Raw genomic sequence first — 24,306 nt, 5'->3', positions numbered from 1 at the left:
TGTGATTGACCTCACAATACGTGAACAAATTGAAAATTGGAATTAGTTTAACTTTTTTATCCATGAAAGAAGAACAGTGTTGATGATAAAAAACCATCAATTACTTAATTGTCTTCAGCAAAAAAGTCTATTCATTTCTGGCACAAAAAGGTAGGATCGCCATTTAAAAAACCCTTCGCCCCTCTTAGAGCATGCATGACAAACTCCTCAAATATACATGAAATTCAAATAAAATATTATTTATTATGATATTGATATAATTCAAATTAAAATTTGACCTATTTGAGTAGTTTTATAGAAAACAGTAAATAGGAAATGTATTAGTGCGTTACTTTATACTCACTCTGTAGATCTTTAATTGCAGGAATATTAAGATTTTCTAATAGCAGAAATACATATTCCCCAAAAATCCCATAGCAAGCAAGAAATAATTATAATAATATTTTCATTTATGTAAGTTCGATAAATGATTTTTTTCTAAGGTTATATAACCCATAGTCATAGTTCATTTTCAAAATTCAGATGGTAACTAGAGGAAATAAAAGCTTTTCATATCATTATCGAAATTAGTTAACCTTTGAACGATGAGGATCCTTGATAACCGAACAATTGTCATGTTAATTTCGATATACGAGTATTTTATTACTATTTTTATATACATATTATTACTACCTATATATAGTAATTCATTCTGAAAATCGCCTATAGGAATCATTAGGAATTATACAAATTGTTTTCAAAATTGACCGAACCTTTTCGTCGAAATCAGCCAGACCAAGGTAAAACATAATTTTTGTAACAATAATAATGATTTATTGATCCTGTGAGACATTTAAACAATGTATGACCAGTCAGGGAAGAAAAAAAAATAAATTCGTTAAGAACCCCCAGTAAGCCATATTTCAAATTAAATATGTATAAAAATGGACAAAATTTTATTTTTGGTTATATGGCATAATGAAAAACTGGCGTTGCCATTTCAGAAAAGCGAGATATTTCACTGACACGAGAATTAAAAGAAATGTTCATCAGACATTGCTCAAAAACTGCTGCTATTGTGAGAGATTTTTTCATTTCTTTCTTCTAAACAGAGAAAACCAGATATCTTCAGAAAAACACTATTAATTTTATTTTTAATTTAATTTTGGTATCACCAATTTTGTTAGAAAATGTGACATATTTCGATAAATTCGACATTAATTCTAAAAGTGCTTCATTCGACGTGAAATGAAAAGGCTTATGATATTTTGATAAAAAAAAGGAGAAATGCTGTTTAATGAAACGAATAAGGCTTCTTTTCCTATTGTACGTGGCGGTATCATCAAATTACAACTCAATAAGACACACCACCTGATTTTTACATCAATTTCTATAGGCATTTGATATTTTCTAAACACAAATTTCGAATCAACTATCATGACTAATTTATGTATGAAATTAAAGAAATGAACTCACTTCTGATGTAACAATTTAAAGGAGAAACGGGGTAATCCTCAAACAGCCAACTCAAAGCACTGATAACTACTAGATGATTAATCAAAAGAGACTAACGCGAAACTGGAATGATAGAAGATACCCCGCGATTATTTATCACAAGATTCAGATTGTTTACTAACATGATATCTCCTGCTGATTCTAGATGTTCCCATAGGGTCAAATAAAAGATTTCATTTTTTATTTCCGAGATAGGTGTGAAAATGAAATAGAATTAATAACGTCGTCATCGGAGATTGGGCAGGTCCTCAATATTGTTGATTACGGAATTTTTTTTTTTCAGATGTGAAAAATGTGAATGGAATTTTTTGGTCATTTGGCGTGCAAACTACCTTATTATCTTTTCTATACTGTTTTCCTACTTATTCAGTGCGCCGTACAAATATTCAACCATCAAAATGAAAAAAAAAAGAAAGCATCGAAGTGTTTGAAGTAAAAGTTGCAAAATATTGCGTAATCACATCAATGATATCATTGGATCATGAATTCAATATGATAATTTGCAAAGCACATAACGAGAGCGGTCACTAATCAATAAAATGACCTCCCCCATCTCTTTTCGGTGGAGGATGCTTCTTAGAAACTTCTGGAGATGAATTAATGAAACAAGACACAAAAATCGACAAATCAGTGCGTTTCATGCACTGAACAAAATTAACATGTGAACCATCAGTAGTTTATTTTACGAGCTATCCAAAAATTCTATCGGAAAAACTATCGAACATGGAGATTGTAAGTTATAGCAGAAAAGTCGTTTGTCAAAAAAGTTGATTGTTTAAATGCGACTTTATATTTAGAATTGAATCGCATTGGGAATATTTCCATTTTTTCTCCAGTTTTCCCGAAAACGGCAAAATTTTTACAGGGTGTCTCGGGAGTAACAGTTTATACTCTTATCAGAGATAGACACACTAGTTGAGTGCGGATTGTCTATAAAAATTAATTTCTGACTTTCAGGGCCGGACCCATTAATACTCATTTAAATTGTTCAGGGTAAGAACCTCCCTTTGTAATTGGAATTTCAAATAACTATTACGCTTTTTAGAAAGAACCTAAATGGAGGTTCACTACGTGTTACCACTTAGTCACACTATCATATAGTTGGGGAGCCCAAGAGGGAAATTCGGTATTTACTCGAGCGTGTCAGACTAATATAAGGGGCCCTTGGACCGTGTAGAGTACCTCTACCAAAAATTAGACCTGTATATAGGGAGAATTGTCTAGGACAGCCTGTCAGAATAGTAAAAAAAACGATCATTGTACAAACTCGAGCGTGTCAGATTAAGATATATGTGGTTAATTACATGTTGAAAAGTATACATTCTCTTAATCTGACAATTTAAGAGTGACGAAAATGTGTGGGAGGGCGCCAAAGTTGCAAAAAAAACGTCATGTGTACATTCTCCAGCGGGGTGGCTATTTTTTAATTTGAAGCTGATTTAAGAATAAGGTGAAAAATATAATCTGATAGTTTCAGCACGACGACACACTCAAAATTCGCCATAATCACAATCTTTTTTCGAGAAACTAATGATGCCATCAACTGCATTACTCTATCTTCTTTTGTTTTCGAGTTATAGGTCAAAATTAAAATTTAAACTTTGGTCATTATATCCGTTTCTGATGTTTAAGCTAGGATGTTGAAATGAAGACATTATACAGACACTTTTTTTATAGCAATCCAGTGGCGTACTATGATTTTTTCCAACAGGTATACTTGCTGAGCTATAACATAAAGATGTATTTTTAAATCTCAAAAGCGAGCTATACGAGTAATATATCGGATGAAATATAGAGAGACCTGTAGAGGAGTTCTCAAGAGAAACAATCTACTGACACTGACAGGACTATATGTGTTGAGGTGTGTCATCTTTCTGAGAACGCACAGCGAATTATTTGAACAGTTTCTCAACCAAAACAACACCAGAAAAATGGACCCCTATATCCACCCAAAGCAAAAACTAACCCTAGCACAGAATAACACAAGATACATGTGCATTAAGGTTTTCAATGCCTTGCCGAGAAAATTTCGCTACATAAAAGATGTAAAAATCTTGAAGACAGAAATATACCATTTTTTGGTGAATATGGAACCATACTGTCTGCAGGAATTCTATCAAGGATGCAAAGATAATTCCAAGTAAAAATGTAACATTTGACTTGTTTCTCATTATTGGTTTACAATAATTGTAGAAATTAAATAAATTTCTATTTTATTCTATTCTAAACTACTGTTTTCATAAGAAAAGCACAACTTTATGTTATAGCTCAGCAAATAAACCTCTAGGAAAAAATCATAGTACGCCACTGGATTGCTATAAAAAAAATGTCCGGATAATGTCTTCATTTCAACATCCTAGCACAAACAGAAACGGAGATAATGACCAAAGTTGAAATCGCCCAAATTTAAATTTTGACCTATAACTCAAAAACAAAATGCAGTTGATGGCATTATTAGTTTCTCGAAAAAAAGCAGACATGAATGGTCTTTAATTTTTTTCTATCTCGTTGGGTTGAAAAGTTGTAAATTTTGCCCATTTTGTACAAGTAACAATTTCTTTTGCATCTTCAAAGGACCGCTGGGACCTTGCATCACGTCCGAATTGTCAGTTTTTTGAAAAGTAGCTTGCTTTGGGTCCAATTAACATATCCTCAAAAAATCTGACACGCTCGAAAAAAATTTTACCATTTTCAACTCTTCTGTACGGTCAGTCCCACCACGCAAACTGTCAGATTATTATGAATTATCAGAGACACATATACAGTATCTTAATCTGACACGTCCGAGTAGGTACACCTGACGATTTTTTTTTACATCTTTGTAAACCTGCAGACGCTTTCCCCACCGCTGAATTTTCTTTCTACCATCTAATCTTCAAAATCCACTAGGTCTCCACGACGCTCGAGTAAATCCCGATTTAGCATCGTCGGCTCCCAAACTAATAATGATGATTCACTTTAACCCATAATAACCTAGTGTTACACATATGTAACGCAAATTTCACTGGAAAATCTATTTTATTTCTCAGTAACTGTAGCTATTAGCGTTACATATATGTAACACCATTTTTCTCAAACAAAAACTATACAATTTTCAAACAGAAATTGAGTTGTTTTTGTCTTGTACACTCTATAAAGAATATTTATTCAATTAGAATAGTGATCATAACTCAGGTTATTAAGGGTTAACTTTGCTCAATGAATATGTAACAATATCCAGGTAATCGAGTTCGATAAGATATTTAGAATGCCAACTTATTAATCGATCAAAGTAATGAAAATCTCCTACATCGGGATTCAAAAACACATAAGAAGAAAATTTCCATCCATTAGTTTTGATAGGTGATGTCAAGGAGATTCCCCAAAATTAACATTCCACTATGTACAAATTAGGTTACCTACCTGAAGATGAGATCCATTACTGGCTGTATACGATAGAGTAGTTTTCGAACCAACTAATACCCGATTTAAGCACGACACAAAAAACTGATATGATATGAAAAACACAAATAGGTTATAGATGAAAATGACAGTGAAAATGACTGATCTGAAATTTAGGAGCACATGTCGAAATGAATGAACCATAAATTTCTAACTCCCATAGTTTTCGAGATGAGTATTTTCAAATGGAATTATAGTCAGTGAAAATCTACAGTTCAATCGCAATTTACAATCCAAAATATCTTTTGTAGTGTTTCACTGACCATTTTCGGTAAAATTTTTTCAATTTCCCCCTCTTTGAAAAACTTTTATGTTGGTTTTTTCGTAATCACAATCATTCAAAGAACAACTCGAAACATTTTTTTCGGTAATATTCGAAGAATTGAAAAGATTTGGTGCTGCAATGAGCTTTGGGCGTTTATTAAAATCTCGTATTTAGGTATTTTCGATATCCTTAAGTCCAAGTATTTTCCATATGGATAGAAGATCCAATTTTACTAATAAAAATTATATGGTAATATCTTTCCTAGTTGTTGCATATATTGCAATTATTTTATTTTTATTTTTTTTTACAAACGAAAAGTCTTTCAGAATTACGAGCCACAGACAAAATTATATCCATTTCTGCAACAGATTTTCACAGAGATGATAGTTCGTTGGGGACTGGTCCCTTTGCCTTTACCTTGAACACTTTACGCTAACCCCTGAACTCATCTCGGTTAGTTATTTTCCCTTGGTGTTTTGAAGGAAAAGGTCAATACGTTTACTTGAAAAACAAAGAAAGAACTTGTTGATTACATTCAAAATGGAGAGATACATCAATGCTATTACCTCGGAGTGCATCTGCTCAAAGTTGTATAAAATGATATGAATTACCTGATGGTGTATGTGAACAATTTTCAAGAGAAAAGAACAATGAAACCTTTCCTATGACTTGTAGATTCAAAAAGGAAAGTGACTTTAAAAAACATTATTTTCTACTACCTCCTCTTCCTTGTTTGGAAGGTACAAGAGTTACCATTATCCTACATTATCGCGGAGAAAATTGAATGAAAAAAATCTGTGTATAGCTATAGCATGTGCCTGCACTGGTGTAGAATGTAGATAGTTTAGCCTGGTCCAAAAATGATAATAAGCAAAAAATTTAATACATATTTAAAGAATATATCTACTTATGTAGGCTATATTGTAACATATATTATACTTTCATGAGATTTCAGACAGGGGTTCTACCAAAATATTATATTATGTATGTAGGAAGAAAGGTTTTTATGACTGAAAGCTAAAGTTGTTAACTTTTCGGGATTTATTGTACGTTTGTTTTCGTTATATTCAACCTCAGAAAAAGATTAAATTCAGTTATTCTTTAACATGCTTGGAAAAACATTACTCCTCCTCCCAATTGAAATTTCATGGATTGAAATTGGTGTGCAATTCGATGAATATATGAGGATAGTTGAGAGATACTTTCAGAAAATATCCTGTCGAGAATAAAGTGATCTACACCCACCACCAGTTTTACAAAAAAAAATGTTTTATCCGAAAAGTCCCTTCAATGTTCATACTAAAGTTGAGGACAATTTTCAGAGATGCTAGATACCGAATGTTTTTTATCGGAAGTAATGATACGACGAAAAGGCTGAAAATCATATAATGAAATTATATTTCTCGAGGTAGACTAATCTACACTGAAAGATGGGATGAACAACTGATATTGAATGAATTAAAATTGTTGGAGACAGTTGTTTCAATAACAAAGCGATAAGTTATACAAATTTCAGGAACGGTCAGTAATAAAAGTAAGGTAAACATTGGAAAATTCCTCTTGGCAAGTGAATGGAAATATGGACAAAATGCCTATTAACAAACGCGCTCGATAGTTCTGGTAATGAATCAGCGCCACAGTCTGTCTGGCGTTCGTGAAATAGTTAATGGAATACTTCCAACACTTCCGCACCTGTTGAGAGTCACACTAGCAAAAATATTGAGCTATTTTAATGAACCTACAAAATTTTTTAATGGTCAGTTTCAGGTACACCTCACATACAGTCGAGGGGCTATGCTCGTTCGTTCAAAAATACTGCCCAACAATTTGTAGGGTTCACTGACTTTCCAACAATTTATTTCAAAAATATTGGCAGAAGGACCCGAAGCTCAGAGGATGCTGAAGGGTCTGGGCCAAACAAAATTTCAGGTCAATATTTTTGATAGCTGAAAATTTTTTCAAATAATAATCTGCATATCCCACGTCTACGCCCTTGTCCGAAAAGACAAGCCAGTTGGTACAGGGAAGGTAGTCGTCAACATTTAGAGGCAGTGTTTGCTTTAAAAAAAATCATAAGTGTAATTTTAAGTAAGGAATGATGACTTTATGATGTCAGGAACAAGAAAAGTAGTCACAAATTCAATCGTATCAAAAGAGATAAACTTATCTTAAATATGCCAGCGGGTGCATACTCGCATCAAAACTTTTTTCACGTGTTCTTCACACTATAAATCAGAAAAATTGTCAGCACACATTTTTACAAACGTCACCAAATGCTACACTGTTTTCGGGGCATCTTTTTTACATTTCAAAAACCATATTTTTATTTTCACTTCTCCGGATATCAAAATGTCAATTCCGGATAGAGAACAGCATATTCTAAACTTATTTCATATTTTCATTGTTAGAGAGAAACTAATGAAACTGTAGTCCATTTGTGGTAGTACGAGATGTTTCTATATTTTTTGTGCTGAATTGGCTAACGTTTGTGCTGCTTTGTGCCGTTGAAAAATAATTTTTTGTGGACGGATCTCAAGATATTACACTAACTAAATGTATAAAATGAGCCAGCCTAGTACTTTTGGAAAAGTATGTTTCCGAGACTTTATATACATATATGTACCATCTTCTGCCGTTGAAAATAAACAATTGGGAAAAATGTTAGGCCAGTACTTTCTTTGTTTCTGAATGAAAACATGCCAGTGTACCCCACTTGTTCTAACTGTTGTCACGAAAGTCCTTCTCATATTCCGAAAAATCGATACGTAATGTAATTCGTGTAGGCATACTGAATATCATTCTCATGAACGAACCGTCATTTGGTTGTAATACCATCTGAATGAAAGCTTATTTTTGGTAACATCATTAGTAAACCTCGCTTCAGATAATACGTTGCGGTCCTCAACGGTCTAAACCTCGAGCCTGCTGTTTTGTTTTCTGATTTACAAGCAATCTACTGATTCTTTTATAACTTTCATCACATGAAGGAAAATTTGAAAGTTTTTTTCCGAAAAACGTCACAAATGTAGCACAAAAACAAAGGTGCTTGGCTAATTTTTTTAGATTTTTCAGGAAATAACAGGTACTGTCGCGAAAATTCAAACTACATAACTTATCAGTAGTAGGTACCTACTATAATATTAACAACACAATTCACAAGTATTACGTTTGGTAGACTTTGGGAGAACAGCCCAAAAGACTCAAAAGAGAACAAATCTTACATAGTTACCAACCCTCACTGGGCTAAGAACGAGAAATTTTTCCTTTATTATTCATAAAAATGCTATTTTTTCTTCCATATTTATTTTTACATTCAAAGTTGAACATAAAAATATATTGTTTCATTTTGGTTAATATGTAATGAATTCAAGAAATCCGCTAATGCTTAGAGGGCCCATAGATCTTCTTCGACCAGGGCCGTCTTTAGAGGGGGGCAAAGGGGGCAAATGCACAGGGGCCCGAGATCGAGCCCAATGAATTTTTGTTTCTTGAAAAATTAGTATTTTTGATGTACCTTACTCTTACCTAACCTACTGCAAGACAGTTACTCATAATATCAGGCTTAGGCTTTAAAATTATGAAGGATGCAACCGAGGATTCAACCCTAGATGTTGAAGTAGCAAACATCGAAGAACTTTTACAAGAACTGATTAACCTGAGAAAGAAATGGGATAGGAAGCTAAATTAATTGCGGAAAGAAGTGGGATACACTACTCAAGGAAGCTAAATTAGTTGGTCAGATTCTTCCTCTGAAACAACATTCCCCATAAAAAGAATTAAAATAAGACTCATGCTCATGCTTCATGCTCATGCAGAAGGAGAAAATGTAGATAATAAATTAATAGAAACAAATCGCGAAGCTAGAGAGGAAGAGCAGTTTCGGAGAAATGTTTTTTTACAAATCGATGGTGGAGTAACATTCAGATTCAAAACATGTCAAAAATTGAACGTACAGCTTCAAAGTTTATGGGAATACAAAAATCTGGATGAACAAGAAATTTAAAAAAAAATGTGCATTACTCCAGCCTTCCTCTTCGGATGATCTGGCCAAAGAACTTAGAGAAGAAGTCATTTATCTTGAATCAATTCATTATAGCAATTTCGACTTTGGTTCAACATTGATTCAACATCTCAAACTGCTCAACGAGCTGAAAGAAATAAAACTTGAGAGCATATTTTCAAATGTAAGTGTAGCTATCAGAATATTTTCCATGTACATGTATCTAAAGTTTTTATTCCTTTTTTCACTTTTTTTTTCCATAGACTCTATCGAAAAAACTTTTCGAGTTATATGATAAAACCAGTCTTGGTTAGTGGTTTTCATTAAGTTTAATTATTTTTCGTTTTTTCTTCAGTTTCATTGTTTCTGTTTCTTATTGAGTTTGATTCGTTTTTCATCAAGTTCAATCATTTAAGTTTTCCATTGAGTTTAATCGTTTTTTTTTTATAAAGTTGAATTGTTTCTGTATTTTGTTAAGTTCAATAGTTGTTTTTTTTTAGAACATTGTTTCATTATTTTTCTTGTTGTTATTTGCATGTTCGGTTTTTTTCTGCGTAAATAAAGTCGCCTTTTATTTTTCATATTCTGCAATTCAAACCCACTCTCTTTCCTTAACCACCCCATAGGGGCCCCAAATGAATATAGTTGCACAGGGGCCTGCAAATTCTCATGCGATTACGGTGATGATGGGCATTATCTTCGATTAAAATGAAATTTTCATCAACAGCTCTGTAGCAATCGGAACACGTTCAATTATCATATTGTGATATCATTGACGGGTGGGAACCATTAACTGTTTTAAATATCTTCGACCTCTTCACCTCCTAACAAGAGTTCGTCAATTGTATCATATGATGAATCAAAAAATGTCCCCCTTCTCCTATTTTTTTTTATTGTGATCGATCAACGTTAAAGACAGCTTAAACAACGAACCCGAAGAATTGATGAATAAAGTATGTACCAAAGAAAAAATTCGCATTAAATACTTCTTCATTTGAATGGAAGAATTCCTAATCATGATTTGCATAGCAACCGAAGTTATTGACCTAATGGAACAACTCAGTATGAACTCTAGAATTATTCTAATTCAACCAATAATTCAAGTACGCAATTCGAATCAAGGCCGTGTGGATAAATCTCTTCTCTATGAACAAACCATTTTTGTTATCAACGAATCTTCAGACTGAAATATGGAAAATAACCTATATAGAAGGAATATTTCCTCATAATCATATTTCCATTAACATACCTACTACTATATAATCCTGTTATCATGAATGATGACATCTTCATATAGATGACAGTGGAATAATTTTGATGTCATAATGTGAAAAGGAATTGTTCTAACCTGATGATAGCCCACTCTAAATATTCGCGATATTAGTATTACAGCATTTAACTCATTGAAAATTTTCATATGTTATGATAATTATGTGATCTAGTTTTAAAAATTATTTATGGATTTCCAATTAATATTCTGAAATATCCACAATTACGCATATGAAAGAAAGGCGTAGATAACCGTTGAAGATTCAATACTGTCAAGAATTGATCCGGTAAATTTTGGGAAAATCCTTTTGTTCGTTTTTCACTAGGATGAATTATTTCACCACTACACATGTGTAGCTATTAACAATAGCATTTTCGGGTGGGTAAAGTAAACTGAATTAGTTGATAATACAAACGAAAAGATATATGAAAAAGCAAATAAATCTGTAGACTTGGATGAGTACGAGTACATCCTCTCCTAGAGGGAATAATGATAGTTTCCAGGATTCCAATGAATTATAGAGCAGGTAAAAATCGTAGGGTTCATCGGTCAAATATAGAAAACAAGGCTGACTATTTATGCATAATGAAAACTACATTTTCCCATGTTATGACATACAAGAATACTTATACAGGGTATAAATTGTCTCTGGCAAAATATCACATGCTATTTGCAACAAAGAAGTTTGCGCTGTAAAGTGATTTAAGGTTCTAATATTTTGTAACGTTTCACCATTTTTCCATTAAAATCATAGTACAACTTGGCCAGAGATAACTTGTTCACCGTGTATACAGGTTGTCCGTTTTTAACATTCGGTGTTCCTGCAGGTAAAAATATGAAGAAACCTATTTTCACCAAAATCCTGAATTGCGCCTTCCACGAGCGCTAGAGACAACATGATCTTCAAAATCCAATCAATTTGCGATAGCTTTGTCAAAATTTTTGCACACACTAAATCGTTCGGTGATTAAAAATTTCAATTACTAACCTGGTAATCTATGCAAAATGATCATCTATCGAGCACGCTTGTTCTGATGCTGCAATAATGATGAAATTTTTTTCAGGACAAGTTCACCGGAACTCGAGACAAAAATTTTTCCGATTCGATATCTTATTTATTTACAGATCACTTCAGTTCAGTTTGCTTTTAAATGAAAGCTCTCGACTGGAGTGAACGTATATGCGGTATGAAAATGGGACTTATGATGATGGACAATTATAGCAAACATTTGAAGAATCTAGTTAAAATATAGAATTAAGTCATTAATGTTATCCTTCACGGTGAAATCTATAATTTTGTTGGAGACTATACGTTCCTTCATATTCTATTTGCTAATGGAACATTAATTACGCGCTTTCGATTGTAAAAGAGGTGAGCTGTGGATATTTAAATACTGTAATGGGTCTGGATGTGAAGTACTGCCTTTTATCACTATAAAAGGCAAGCGTAGAAAAATATTGTAAATTTTGCTTGTTTGCTAATATTAAAAATGCATCAATTTAATTAATTTTATTCGTCGACAATCTGCAGTACAGTATTGGTATACTCCATTCAAATTTATTTTAGCAGTCGGTTGGCCAAGTAAGTAAGTTTTTGTAACTAGAACGGAGTAAGGTTGGCACTCATGAAATGTCGTTAATGTCATAACGCCGTTGCCACAACTAATATCAATTTTTATTATGAAAATGCCGAAAGTGATTGAAAAAAGTGACAGGGTTTCAGGAAATGCTATTTAGAATTCAGGTCCACTCATTCAAATAGTTATACCCTGATATTCTAAAATCCACAATACGTTAGACGGTAGCGAACATATTCAATATAAGAGAATTTATATAATGTTTCATCTGAACCTAAACGAATTATATTTCAGCAGAATATTTCCACAATCAGAAAGATTGTGAATGAAGAGGATGACAAAGAATTTCCTTCGATTGGGAGACCCAAAAAGTGGTGGCATTTGAGAATTTTATGTTTGAGGGAATTAATGCGAAAAGTATACTACAGCATTTTCGATGAATGTCATCGTAGTATAAGTTCCCGAAGATTGATTTTTCTATTTTTCATTTGACTTGTCCTATACTTTGTAAATGTATTAAGGTACCAATAAATACCCAATTATTATTATTATATCAATGTATTAAGATGAACAGCCACAAATAAGCGCCAGTTGTCCTGTTAATTGTTTATTCGTGTGAAATTTTTGTTCAAAATTGAAGTTCATCTTGACTTGAAACTTCCTTCAAGTCCTTCTACTTATTTTGATGCAAGATGATTTTTGTTGAAGAATTTAACATTCTTGTAATTATCTGTTAATTCCTTCGGGAGATACCCATTCCCAACCACTGCATCATATGCATTTCATCTTCGGGTTAAAATTTTTGAAATCTACAACTGATGTAACGTATTCAAACTTTAGCCAAAGAAGATAACGAACATTAACTCTCCTCAAGCTAGTGCATATTATGATATTACACTGATCTCTTGTATTTTCCATGCAAATAACTGGATTTGGTATGCCTTCAATCAGTTTGTATAAACTTCAATTAGGTTCGTCCCATATTTTCCGAAGAGATTCGACATTGTGATAAAATACGTAATAACAGAAACTTTCACGTAGAACGGGCAACATAGCGTTGATTTAAAACCCAAAAATGTTTTGACAAGCGTCATAACCCCAAATTTTCGCACTATACAGAGTGAAATGTGTCAAATTTCCATGGCCAACTGACTGCTAAAATAAAAGTGAATGGAGTATGGTATTCTTTCACGATTTCTTAAATGATGTATCACAAGTGATACGAGGTATAAAAAACATTTGAAATTGTTTAAAAATTATAGAGGCGCAATAATAATAGCATCTTAAGGCTCACTGCGCTCTAGCATTGAATATTTGGGTATGTAATGGCTCTACACACCCAAAAACAGGAAAATCAAATGGGAATTCCCTATAGGGGGATCCCTATTAGGTACTCAATACTAGAGCGCAGTGAGCCAAGAGGAAGTATTACCTCAAAAATCTCCATTCAAAATCGGCATTCTCACTAGTTCTTAATTTACGCTTTTAATTTTGTACGTGAAGCCTTGATTTTTTCAAATTAAAGTTGAAGGACGTCTTGTTGTCACCCCGTCTCTTTTTTTCCCCATTTAGTTGTTTTTTTATGAGAAAAAAAGTTGAACTCAAGTGTGTATAAAACTTGTTTTCACAATCATTTTTCGACGGTTTTTCAACATATTTCGATGAAAATAGCGATGGGGTGACATCGGCGATTCAATTATTGCAAAAATTTTCATAGTGATGTAATATACCAAAATTACGCTGAAATTCAGGAATACCTGAAAATTATTCGATATTCCTAATATTACCTATCCCGTAGTAGAGGTAATTTCTATTTTTCAACTGTATCAGTTCAGGCTGTTGCTCAAAGATGTGGCACAATTCCGTAGTATATGTACTTCCCCAAGATGCCATTATAATTTTTAAACATTTTCGAATCTTTTTCATACCTCGTATCACACGACAAGTTTTTGAAAACCCACCCTGTACTTTTGTTTCGAAAGAAAGGTCAGTGAACTTATCCGAATTATTGTTAAATCTGGTGTCAATGTTGTTACATTGGAAAACAAACTTTTGAAAAAATATTGTTCGAAGAAGAACAAGAAAACTGCAGGGAAATTCAATGATAAATAGGAAAACATCTGAAAAAGTTACTTTGAAATATATTCTGTAAGTATAGCAATAATGAAAATTTGCTGTGATTTCAGCAAGTACCCTATTCATACTTGAGAATATATCCGAGTAGACTTCATGCTCTATTTCCCCGATTTGTTATGAAATTGCCCTAGAGAATTCGTGGAAGATTGCCAGAAGAATGAGTTATGAATATATCTGAAACATTTTAGTTCATCTGTCAATGAACTGCCACTATAAGATGGTAAATATAATAACCACTTTCCCACCCATTCTCGTAGGTACTTGACTACATATGCGTAGACTAAGAAGAAGTGCAAAAAGTCAAATAATCTATCTACAGTCCTTTAAATCGAGGAGCTCGGGCAGATTCAAATTGCCGAATGTTAGGAAAAAAGAGTATCTTATAGCCTATGGAATTCCGACCTCTCCATTCTTCTGCTGTATGGATGGAAAATAAATTTTATATTCGTTTTTTGAGTGTTTGTATACCTACCAACCTACCTACATTCAATATTTATGCCAATAGTAATGCGGGAAGAGGGAAGTCCACATTGTTATAATGCTGATGGAAAATTGGAAATAAGATAAGAACGGCTAAAAACGTAACCAATTTAAGTCGATGAGTATGAAGACACACGTTCGCGTCGGCGTCGTTTTGATTCGTTCAAAATCTCTATATTACCTACTATAAGGCGTTTTCAATAAATTTTTAGAAAATGGAAAAAATGGTTCATTTTATAAATCATTATATCAATTATTTCTAACAATGAATGAACCGTTTTTATCTTGATTGTTCATGAAAGAATGAAACAGTAATATTTTGATATCTGGTGTATGGAAGTTATACAGGGTGCATTTAAGGGGGAGGTTTTTTTAACAGAAGGTAGAACTGGTCAAAATGGAGCGTTTCACAAAAAATCACTTATACAAAACTTTCAAAATGACAAAGTTGAAAAAAAATTGAAAATGATTACTGAAATAGATCCTTATACGACCCTAGACCGTTTGTTAGCTGAATTATAGCAAAGTAATGGAAAAAACTTATCAATTCGACCATGTGGTTTCGTTTAGGATATTGGCTGGTTCGATATTTTATGTGGTAATGAAAATGGAATCTTAGGATTGCCGAATTGTTGTCATTATTTTTTAGTTACTTACACGATTTTATGAAATGGCTTATTTCGATACCAACTGACAGAAGAGACTTAGGACACAAGTGTGAAAAAAAAGAATATTACTTCGAAATCTCACCAATAAAATTCGTCTAAATTCTTCACGAAGTTTTTTACAATCTTCTTGTTCGAATATTCCAACAATCGTCCTAAAAATGAAATAAAATGGGGAAACATCATAGCACTTTTTCAACATAACTAACATAAGCACTTTCAAGAAACTGCCTCGATTTTCTACATTTTTTTCGCCCTAAATTACACGATACAACAATTATTATTCTCTCAAGTGACCTGATGCATCTGATCCGATGAACTTGGTACTGAACCATTCATTGTCCAACCATATGTTTATGTTTTGTTTCGTTTTTCCGAAAACGGAGTCACCTTCCACAGTCCCGTACTTGAAAATTCAATGAAATTTTGTCGAACTTCTAGAGGTTTGTACCTCAGCCATCTTGGATATTTTATATAGACAATTTCCGGTGAAACGATTTATTTTGATGAGTCCTACCTAACTTAGTAACTTTTTCCTGCGGTTGAATCTTCCTCAGATTGTGATCGATTACTTACCTAACCCTGGGCCCAGTTATATTGGAACGTCCATTTGGCTTTAATGTCCCATTAAAATGAGAAACTGTCATTTTTGAAGGGATAATGAAGGATTAAAATTTCAATGGAGCATTAAATTTTAATGGACTTTCCTGCAACTGGGCGTAAGATACAAGTATACAAAAAATGTTTGTAATAAATTCATAAATATCTGTTCTGTTTTCTATGTCACTCAGTATATTTCGTCTTCGAACTTCTGAATCTGAACAACATAACCTTGATCATGACGAAGCAAATGATACAAGCTTATGAAATAATCAAATATTGAAACACGTTGCTTAGAAACACAACTGACCTACAACCATAAATACAAACATGCATTTATAAGCGGAAACGATATCATTTTTTATCGTTTTTATCGTAGCCTTCCAGGAAACTCTGTATGGTACCGGAACGTAATCAAATCTATGTAGTGTTCGATTATGTTTCCAGATTATCCAGATTATCCTACTGATAAACTTGGGCGATCCATGAGAATAATAAATTGATATATGAAGAAAATTCATATTTATATGTAGCTGGAAAAAAGTTTTTGCCCAACCTAACGTACCTAACTTACCGGATGACCACCATAGAACCTGCCGCCTCTGCATACACATAATTTTCAATTCCTTAAAAATTTTCACTTTATCAAAAAGCTGAAGATTCGCCTACGATCGTTATAAGATGTTTCTATAAATAATTTTTGTAACATCGCAGTTGGCTTTGAATAATTACATATATTATTATGCTGCTCCGTACTTAACGTGAAAAACATAATTTCTTAATGTTCGTTACGCTGAGATTTTTGTTGTCATTAGCTGACTTTTTCTAAAAAACCAGGGTGTCGAATGATTTCCAAGAGTCTAAGCTTTGGTTTTTTCGGCTGCTGAATATTGTTGCCCCGTTTGGGTTAATAGTGCTCATGTGAAAAAATTTGATGTGCAGCTAAATTTTTACATGAGAACCATAACTGGGACTATTAGATCTTCATCTATTCAATGGTTACCAGTTCTTTCAAACATTCCAAGACTGAAGTCGCGTAAACCTTTAGGTCTCTTTTCTTAATTCGAATATAAGGGACAAAGACCTTTGGCAGTCTGAATGGAATAGGTGCACTATTTTCAACAAAGAATTAGTTACTGATCCCTCGAATAGAGTTCCTGGTTTTGATCTTCTCAGGAAAATATGGTGTATTCTGAATCATATAAGAACAGGTCACGGAAGTTGCAATAGTATGCTTTTCAGGAGGAATTCAGTTGAAAGCCCTAGTTGTGAAGGCGAAGAACCATAAGAAACCATAAATCATCTGGTTAATCATTGTCCGATTTATAAATTTCAGGATGGTTTTAGAGCTATACATGTAGTTTTCGAATATTTTTTGAATTGGGTTGTCAATTTTAGGTCAATCTGACATATTGAATCTAATTTTATTATTTTACATTTTTCTGCTTTTGTTTTTTCTCTATTTCAGATGAAAGTTTCTGGTATCTTGGAGAAGACTTTCTGGATTTTCATTTTTGTTGGAGAAAGAATCAATTTTTGCAGTGCGAGATGCACTTCAATATGAAATATTTCAGCTTATTTCGTGAACAATTACAATCCACTACACTCGCGGGGAGAAACGGTTTTTTTACTGAGGTTTTTCCCTAAACTCTTGTATCATACACCAATTTGTATAGTACCCCGATTTTGGCTAACCTCTGCTAAAACTCTATCTCATACACATGCTATAATTATTGTTTGCTGTTAAAGATTGTAATGTTCTGTATCAAAAAAAAATATATATATATAAGGCCCAGTTGTTCAGTTCAGGATCAAGCCGAGATAAAAGTTGATCCTAGATTAACCTGACAGAACTGAACTGAAATGTCAAAATTAATCTAGGATCAACTTAAATCTCGAACAACTGGGCCTATGAATCTTCATCCTCCCACCCTTCAGTACTAAAAATAAACACTTTTTGTGTTATAATTAGAAAACATAGTCTCCACAGCAAAATGAAGTTAATACTAATATCCACTCAATTCGATGTTTAGGGTTGAAGAGGGCTAAAAATGGGTGCTTTTGAGCAGTTTTTCAGAACATTAATCCCTTTTTCCATCACAGATGATAGGTATTATACAAATGATCGAAAAAGTCAGTTCAATGTTGAAAAGTAATCAGAAAGCCCATTCCAAATCATCTCCTTTTTATATAATTTTTTTTTCCTATTTGTAATTGAATTGATGTGAGAAGGGGCCCGATGAGACTTACCGTCTGTTCCGATATTCCTGAATAGTACTGTCAGTATTTCAGAAACGATGCCTATTGGCCCAGTCGTTCGAGTTCTATTGTTATTCGATTGCGGGCCAGTACTAACAGCAATATCGGAACAGGCCCTTAATCTTCTGTCACAACTCAGGACGACCATGTACATACATCGTTGTCCAACGAAAACTCAACACCTCGATTTTTCGACTGAAAAATCATTTTCGAATGAAAAAGTAGAAAATCGCTCGGACCGGTCAATGTCTTATTCGAGAGGAAACAACTTTTCCGCTTTTTTCATCCTCGTAACTTCAACCCCCTAACGGGAGTGAGCACAAAGCCTTGATTTTGAATAGGGATGATGGGTTTTGCGATAACTAATTTTAAATATCGTATCGAGTACTATCTGACCCTAAAATATCGCTTCGAAATATCCATCGCTAATGAAATAACAACGAAAAAAGAAGCAATGTGGAATATTTAATATTTATGAAAATCACATAATCGGCCTTTTATTATACCTGGTATCCTGGTAATTTAGCCAGTGAGATTACTATTGGAGAATGCTATTTATTCAACTCTCGTGCACGTATTAGAGAAGACGATCCGAAGATCATTTTCCAACAAGATGGCCAGTTCTTAGATGAAAATTTTCTTCAGGCCTGAATTGGAAGAAGGGAACATATTGAGTGGCCACCTAGATCACCTGATCTGGATCGACTATACTTCATTCAAATTTATTTTAGCAGTCGGTTGGCCATGAAATAATTTTCTCAAGTTTTTGTAACTAGAACGAAGTTAGGTTGGCACTCATGAAATGTCGTTAATGTCATAACGCCGTTGCCACAACTAATATCAATTTTTATTACGAAAATTCGAAAATGCCGAAAGTGATTGAAAAAAGATACAGAGTTTCAGGAAGTGCTATTTAGAATTCAGGTCCGCTCATTCAAATAGTTATACCCTGATATTCTAAAATCCACAATACGTCAGACGATAGCGAACATATTCAATGTAAGAGAATTTATATAATGTTTCATCTGAATCTAAACGACTTATATTTCAGCTGAAAATTTCCACAATCAGAAAGATTGTGAATGAAGAGTATGACAAAGAATTTCCTTCTATTGGGAGACCCAAAAAAGTGGTGGCATTTGGGAATTTTATGTTTGAGTGAATTAATGCGAAAAGTTTACTACAGGATTTTCGATAAATGTCATCGGAGAATAAGTTCCCTAAAATGGATTTTTTTGTTTTTCATTTGACTTGTCCTATACAATGTAAATGTCTTAAGGTACTAATAAATACCTAATTATTATAATTACATCAATGTATTAAGATGAATAGCCACAAATACGCGCAAGCGGCGCAAGTTGCCCTGTTACTTGTTTATTCATGTGAAATTTTTGTTCAACAGTTGCATCTTAACTTGAAACTTCCTTCAACTCCTTTTTTGATGCAAGATGTTTTTTGTTGAAAAATTTAACATTCTTGTAATTATCTGTAAATTCCTTCGGGAGATACCCATTGCCAACCACTGCAACATATGCATTTCATCTTCGGGTTAATATTTTTGAAATCTACAAATGATGTAAGCCAAAGAAGATAACGAACATCAACTCTCCTCAAGCTAGTGCATATTATGATATTATACTGATCTCTTGTATTTTCCATGCAAATAACTGGATTTGGTATGCTTTCAATCAGTTTGTATAAACTTCAATTATGTTCGTCACATATTTTCCGAAGAGATTCGACATTGTGATAAAATACGTAATAACAGAAACTTTTACGTAGTACGGGCAACATAGCGTTGATTTAAAACCCAAAAATGTTTTGACAAGCTTCATAACCCCACATTTTCGTACTATACAGAGTGAAATGTGTCAAATTTTCATGGCCAACCGACTGCTAAAATAAAGTTGAATGAAGTATAGACGTATTTCTATGGGGTCACTTGATATCCAAGATTTACACGCTACCCGCCTGAGTCATTAATGAATACCGTGAAATTACAACAGAAATCTTGAGTAATGTACGTGAACGTTTTCAGCAAAACTTATATTACTCCATGGAAGTGAATGGTGCCTATTTCCAGCATTTAATGAACTATGTAATCACAAAAGTAAGTGCTCTTCCTCTATTTTATCCCGTCATTTCGTTATAGATAGAAATTTTGAAGCTTAATTTCAGGATCAGATAATACCTACTCGATAAGATCTTCAACATGGGGTATCGCAACACCTCTCATCCCTATTCAAGATCAAAGGGTTGTGCTCATCCCCGTTAGGGGGTTACAGTTACGGGGATGCAAAGGAGGAAGAGTTCTGACACCTTAAATCAGGAATTGAAAGGTCCTAGCGATTTTCCACATTTTCCTTTCAAAGCCGAAAAATCTAGTTGTTAAGTTTTCGTTAGACCACACTGTATTAGAACTGCCTGCATCTACTTTTACTAGACGTCAAATAATTCGAACAGTGTTGAGAGCTATGTGCCCCTTTCAATTATTCAAAATGCGAATCGAGTAAAACACAAGTCATCCTTAGATTCAGGTCTATCGAAAAAACGAATTGACTTACCTACCTACTACACCTTTTCCAGTTAAAATTCAGAAATTGTTCGTCTCAGAAAACATCAAACGTAATTCAGATTGGTCAATTCAATTTCAAATCAGTCATTCATTTCAGAAATCGTCAATTGTAATTCACAGATCAGTCGGATTCAATCCAGAAATCGCGTCAATTGTATTTCAGAAAAAATCAATTGTAATTCAGAAAGAAATCAATTGAATTAAGTGTTTTTCAACAGATAATACTGACGATGAAAAAGAATCAGAATTTTTCGGAGAACGAAAAGATTGGATAAGGAGCCCATTTGAAATAAAGAAATAGTATCGCGTTCAGACTTTCTGCAATACCCTATATATATAATATATATATATATATATGAAAAAATTTGAATCATTAAATATTTGTATGAATATTTTTTTCACAAAAAGTCAAAGAGAGGGGAGGGGCATTTATAATCAACCACCCTGTACTTAGCTATCAAATAAATCCTATAGACAATTAACACGTACATAACGTTGAATGATATGCGTACTTTCTGAATTACAAATGACGGTTTCTGAATTCCAAATGATTAATCTGATATAACCTGAATAATTATTGATGTTTTCTGAAATTTAATTGGCTGATCTGAATTACATTTGATGTTTTCTGAAATAAATGAGACTAAACTGAATTTCAAATGACCATTTCTGAAATTAAATTGACCAATCTGAGATACAATTAACGGGTTCTGAAATAAACTTGACTAATATGAATTTCAATTGATCATTTCTGAATTACAACTGGAAGTAGTGTAGATTTGATAATACAAATAATTTATCAATTGTTGCAAAATGGAAACAATGTTTTAATTGATAACTCCAACTATATCGATAATAATTCGGATTGATGAATGGTCTCCAATAATTCGCGATACTTTACTGTGATTTTAGTCGTTTCAGAGTCTGCTATTAGAGCAGTCAAGTATTGGGAAGATCATGAACTGATGAATTTTGAATATTTAGCCGGGTTTCATTAGAGATTCGATTTCAAAGGTATATTATTGGAAAAATAAATCGAAACAGCGAGTCCGGCTCTCACTTAGGTATATATCCAAGAACCGTGACACAGCAAAATACTGACGATAAAAAAGCATCCGCAATGCTAATTGTTAACTGGCAGATTGAATACAAATAATCAATGTATTCAACGACTATAGGTAATTAGGGTACTATATTTCATTCAACATTAGGCGTGACGTCATAAAGCCTCAAGGACACTCGTTTGCGATTTTCGGAAGGTTGGGGTTAAGAACTGGTTTTCGACAATGAAAAAGATTAATGAACTCGAGATCACGGTCACGTCTGAATAGGGGTCATTCTAAAATATTTCATCAATTAATCACAGAATAATCGACTATCACCTCTCGACTCCCTTGAAAATAGCGCGGAACAAAATCAATGTCAAAAGGTCATACAGTTCAATATAAGTATACCTAGTAATTTGATGCAAATGAAAACATGAAAGTTTTTCCTGAATTAAGATGTGCGTAAGCGTATAGGTACTATTTATAAGGATCAATGGATGGAAATTATTCAATATCACAATAGTGAGAATGAAGATTTTTTTCCCTTTTTTTTAATGAATTGCTGAATTTATATAACACATTGAACATTGAGTAGGTACATGAAAGTATACCTAACATAGGTATTAATTTCCTTTGAATCCATTCCATTTATGTACAGAAAAACCTGAAACAGGTCAATTTTAATTGCCCACGAACAGAAATGATATAAATATCATTACTCGAACGATGAAGATAATGATTGAGTATGTTACATATAGGTATGCATACCCCAAAAACTTTATATTCAAAGGGAAAAACATTTTAGAGCTCATTTCACTCACTTGTGCCAACCCTTATCTGGTCAATTACAAGGTGAGTCACAATTATTATTATTATTATAAATTAAACAGAGAAGAGGCCGTAGCCTATAAATCTCATACAAAATGGAAAGAAATGATACTTCAGAAGATAAAAACAAAAACAAAAAATGAAGAAACAAAATTCAGCAATCCTATGCACATAGAAACTACAATAACTTTCAACTTCTTCTACTTCAGTTATCACTTTATTGCGAAATCTCCCATCTGGCTCACCCTGTAGACAATAATTTCTAAATGTATATTTACATATATTTTTTGATGCAAACTTGAATTAATCCAAGAATAACACAACCTAAAAATATTTTCGAATATATCGGGTGTCCCACAAAAGAGGAATGGAGGTTGACTTCAATTGTTCAAATGGAACACACTGTATTCAGTAGTGTTTTGCAATTTCACATATTTTTCTTCAACAGTTTTCGAAATATTTGTCATTTTGACAAAAAAAATGATACCTGTAGGGGCTATGTTATTTAATTATAATTCACGAACCCTTGCACATACCAATAACAGCTTTACATACATGGATTGAAAGACAAAAATCATAGCCAGCTATAATAAAGCATCTCCAGCATATGAAATATCCACAAAAGGACTATCAACATCAACAATTCAAATCGATTGATCTTCATTTTTTCGAATGCAATGCATTTCATCATTAAAATAACTATTCATTTTACTTCACTTTTGGTAAATACATACATATATGATATGCATATTTTTAACCGAATAGGATTTTTCCGAACTTTTTGGAAGTGTTTCCTAAAATCCACATACCTCTGAATTCAAATAGAAGAATTTGCTTTTCTGTGGACAATTTGAACATTTAATTTGATATTTTCATTCATTATTTATTATTGATATTTTCTTCAGTTTTCACGGATTTGATGAATTTTCATACATTTAATTAAAAATTCGAAAAATACAAATAAGTTTGAATGTACAAGTTATGAATCTTATAAAAAAAAGAGTTAAGAAATTTTAGGAGATTAATATCCGCTTTTCTCCTCATACAACGTTCCTCGAAAAAATAAAATTCTTAATTTTTATAGGCACGCATGCAGATCTTCAAACTGCCAAGCATTTTTCTGCAAGATTCGAATCTTCAAGGAGAAACTGAGAAAATAATCAAACTATATCTTGAAAAATAGGTTTAGATCTTGTACAGGAGGCTTTTTTTTTTCTTCGAATACTGATTTCATGACACTTTCAAGGATAGATACACCACAACATTCTAATTCCTCATTTCGCTGAATTATGATATAAATTGAAACCTACAATGATGTTAATTCCAAGCAAAATAATTTGACAGTTAAGCAAATTCTGTGGAAATAACCACAGAAAAGCAAATTCTGCTACTTGAATTCGGAGGTATGTAGATTTTAGAGAAACACTTCGAAAAAGTTATGAAAAATCCTAATATTCGGTTGAAAATAGGCATATGATGTATTCGACAAAAAGTGAAGTAAAATGATTAGTTATTTTAATGATGAAAAAAATCATATGCATACGATTTTTTTCATCATTAAAATAACTATTCAAATGCAATGAATGCATTGCATTTGAATAAATAAAGATAAATCGATTTGAAATTCGTCATGTTGATAGTCCTTCATATGCAGGAGATGCTTCATTATA

General features: G+C 33.0%; 1 protein-coding gene across 3 annotated transcripts in view; it reads right to left on the bottom strand.

The window, feature by feature from the left end:
* LOC123306882 (oxidative stress-induced growth inhibitor 1-like) overlaps positions 1 to 24,306 on the bottom strand; it is a 61,908-nt gene that overhangs the window by 34,759 nt on the left and 2,843 nt on the right. Inside the window, exon 1 of one of the 3 annotated variants that reach the window (XM_044889065.1) lies at positions 4,897 to 5,043. The exons of 1 other annotated variant lie outside the window; for it this stretch is intronic. The gene's annotated coding sequence lies outside the window, so the exon portion shown is untranslated. Of the gene's footprint in view, positions 1 to 1,455; positions 1,592 to 4,896; positions 5,044 to 24,306 lie in introns of those variants that run through there. One more of the 3 variants, XM_044889064.1, reaches the window with a different exon arrangement.

Source organism: Coccinella septempunctata, chromosome 2 (assembly GCF_907165205.1).
Source record: "Coccinella septempunctata chromosome 2, icCocSept1.1, whole genome shotgun sequence".
NCBI lineage: Eukaryota > Metazoa > Arthropoda > Insecta > Coleoptera > Coccinellidae > Coccinella > Coccinella septempunctata.
The sequence above is the reverse complement of the archived record's forward strand: the minus strand, read 5'-3'. Positions and strand labels throughout refer to the sequence as shown.